This window comes from Ptychodera flava, chromosome 20 (assembly GCF_041260155.1).
Source record: "Ptychodera flava strain L36383 chromosome 20, AS_Pfla_20210202, whole genome shotgun sequence".
Taxonomy (NCBI): Eukaryota; Metazoa; Hemichordata; class Enteropneusta; family Ptychoderidae; genus Ptychodera; species Ptychodera flava.
This window is the reverse complement of record NC_091947.1, coordinates 31,147,028-31,150,629: the sequence shown is the minus strand read 5'-3', so window position 1 is coordinate 31,150,629 and position 3,602 is coordinate 31,147,028. Positions and strand designations below refer to the sequence as shown.

Genomic DNA, 3,602 nt, shown 5'->3' with positions numbered 1-3,602 from the left:
TCAATCTGCGCTAGCCCCCGACCAGCTTCTCTAATGTTTGGCTTGTGATTAGGGGTTAAGTAAGACCACTGCAGCGCCCCGGGCGACCCGTTTAATTGGTGAAATGTTTAAATCCATGCTTCACGAAAATAAATACGGGCTGGTGTTGGGGGGCGCTAGAGTCAAATAGATTTATCTCTCTCCGTAGATTTGATGTGATCCCTAACGATCTTAATCTGTCAATGCCGGTGCGGAGCATCTATTCTGCCTTTTTGTCACGTGACAGCCGTATTTCTCTTTGCGTTAAAAGTGGCTGTAATCAGCAGTAGCGGTAGAAAACGTGCACTTACAGTTTCCAACGTTTTTTTTTATTTCACTTTGCAGAAAATGTACAAATGACCGGCTGATATGAGATTTTTCTTTCCAACTACTGTTTGCCTCGGGAAACCATAAAGGGACTCGGCCTTCGTACGATTAGGGGTGAAGTTTCGATACAGAACCCCGCGGATGGGGCCAATTAGTGGCCACTCCCAACGGTCTTGTAATGTCTATCTCAAGAATTACGCCAAGATCGGTAAATCACTCAAGTTATAGTATACCGAACTGTAATAACGACACTTGGTCTATTTTTTTACTCTCGGAAAGCTAGAGCTTTCACTCGCTTCTGCAGAGTTCGTCCAGCGACCATCGTTTCCACTCGTACTATACCTTCAGCTGTCATTTTGCGTGGGATTTGTATGCTGTACGGTTTTGCTTCAGACAACGGCGTCGACCTCCGAATAGTCAACGCTGGTGGAGTCGTGCTGTGCAACTACAGTTGTTAACGTTGATCAAAACCAAGGGGATTTCTCGAGACAGATTGGCATTTCCCCTGCACCAGGGACTCCGGTTCTTCTCTTGGTAGGTGTTTCATTAATTCATCATAGAGAGCAATATTTGCCCAGTGTTGAAGATTTTTTTTTATCTTGTCTCAAATATTGTCGTCTTCGCAGCTTATCATGCGGTACGGGACAAGATATGATGCAAAATTGTTTCGTTTTTCATGAATCCAGCATATGACCGGTTCGCCTTCCAGCGAATATGGGGAAAGCATTAGGTGTGATTGACACAGTTTTCACTCAGACAACATCCTATAGATTACATTGCTTTGTGCATGTGAAGCCAATTTACCGCAAACGTCTCCTCCACTTCGGGGTTACGACACTCGCACAATCATCAGCTCAAAAGCTGGAACCTTCTCACTCATGCTCAATGAATATGCTCGGATCTTCTTCGCTGGGTAGAGAATATCAAAATGCCAACGTAGCGCACAGGGTTTACCACATTAATACAAAGGCTTGAATTCAGGCCTTACGTTTCGGATTGATGGTGAAAAAATGAACCGTCAGAAGCAATTATTTCTAAATGTCAACTCTGCGTGTGCACGGGAAGGGCATCTTCAATGTGCCATCAATCAACAATAATACGTTCGTGTTAGCATAGACAGAGGTCTATGTTAGCCATCATTTGACTGATTTCTCTACATGTGTTACCTCTGTTTCGGTACAGTAGTCATGGCCAGGGATTTTCCGACCGCGTATCCTTCGACAGCGTTCGTGTGACAGCAAGCAGAAGTGCGATTGTGGCGTTTACATACCGCGTAATTCAGGGGAGCCGTTCACCAGAAGAGGTCTGTTTGTAATCGGGTCGACCATCATTTTACTAGTGTCAGGGTCAGAATCCATGCGTTTGTAATGAAGGAAGGGACAGGGGCAATTAGGCGGGAGAAAAGAGAGTCAGCAAAGGAGGGAAAGTGAAAGTTTGGTTAGGTATAGTGTAGGGGAGTCAGATAGAGAGAGATATATGCATGCAGGCAGGTCGACTCGAAGAACAGACAGAGAGCGGGACAGGTGATAGTGTGACAGAGAATTTTAAGACACAGATGAGAGGTGGGAAGGGAAACTTAAATTCAAAAAAGTCACATTTTAATGATTCGTTGAAGTAGATTAAAATATTGTTTGGTTTGTACCTGAACAGCACTGATGAAAATTAATGAACACAGTCGCCTCCCTATTGGGGAGATACATTGGAGAAAAAATGTATTCCACGGTAGAGTAGTTATATGATACTACCGATACATGTATGCCTGATACGAGTTTGATACGCTCATGTAAGGAAAAAAAAGGAATTTGTTCAATCAGCAGGACTTGACTTTGAATAGGAACAATGATGAAAAAAACCCGTCGGACATAGAGATATTGTCAAAGTAAACCATGTATAGGGTTTGGTTAGGTATCTGCCACATGTTGTTCACTGGCATGTTTTGATTTTGGCATTGTGCTTTAGTAATAATACTGTCCCCGCGAATCACCACAGGTCACACATGTAAGCCACTCGGCCGTAATATTGCCTCCATTTTGCAGCTGCGCGACGCTGGCTTCATAATTTTCAAATGCAGTCGAACTGTCGTGAGCGATTGTCACGACATATGGCAGATATCTGGAGCAAGTTGTCCGGTGGAGCGGAGATGTCAGCGTGGGTGTGACGCCGACACATTGAATCGGGGCTATTTTTGTCGTTACGGTGACTCGTCGTCCCACACAAGAGACACGAATTGATATGCATTCAAGTAAACACAAGGATTTGATCAAATAATGGATTCAATATGCGAAACAAATTTTATCAGTGTGTACGAATGAGAAGTGCCTTCTCTCAGTCGTAGCCGTTTTATAAAATGTTGCTATGATAGTCACTCAGTCAATTGGCAACTCGTTTGAGGCTCATACATACCTCCCTCGCAATCTGGTAAAAGTGCTCGTTTAAAGGGGACAGTTTGTTCCCGAGGACACGTCTATATTTTTATTGATATTTTCTGACACATTAAGACGACACGGTGAATGACTGCTTATTTATTAAATGTAATCAATAGGTATATTGTCTGAAAATGGGATGTAGCGTCTCGTATTCGTGAAAAATTTTGTCATTAGCTAAACAACGGTAAACAGTTTTCTTGAAATACTTTAATCCATTCAACAAAAAATGGAGAAAATCCGAAAAGAAATCCTTCGTTTTCCGTAAACTACTGAGGAATCGGTGAACCCATAAATGGAATGTTTTGCCGCTTGACTGGAATCCGTGTTCGTAATAATAGATGGTTTGCATGTGTGAATACATGCTCGTAACATATCAAAACTGTCAAATCACCTTTTTTCATTTTCTTTATTACCCTCTCTCATTTTTTACGCTTATGTTCAATCTGCACTGTGCAAATTTTAAGACCTACATCAACCTAGCGTGCTGTAGAATTTGACTAAGACTCATTCATTAAGTTTTGCAGAGACTTGTAATACAGTTTAAAATTTCACCCTCGGTAGAAGAACCGACAGAGGCGAACCTGACTAGGTAGGACCGATTTAAATTGGTTGTTTGGTGACCGTAATGTGTCCTTTCCAACACTGGACACAACACTATTTCTGATTCAAAACTAACGCTCTTATAGCTAGTCCGGGATTAAAGTGAACAGAAAATTGGACTGGAATAAATTCAGTGAGTATGTAGGCGGCACCTCCTTCGCTGTTAATCACGCGAGTGAGTTCATGGAAGCAAGGATAGCACCCATCTCGCTGTTATTAGTTCTACAGAAA

The 3,602-nt window shown here is 42.4% G+C and overlaps 1 protein-coding gene across 1 annotated transcript in view; it reads left to right on the top strand.

Moving 5' to 3' along the window:
* The first annotated feature begins 354 nt into the window (after nt 1–354).
* The window catches only part of LOC139120631 (D(1) dopamine receptor-like), a 70,689-nt gene continuing 67,441 nt past the window's right edge, over nt 355–3,602 (top strand). The window contains exon 1 of the mRNA XM_070685145.1: nt 355–879. The gene's annotated coding sequence lies outside the window, so the exon portion shown is untranslated. The remainder of the gene's footprint in view (nt 880–3,602) is intronic.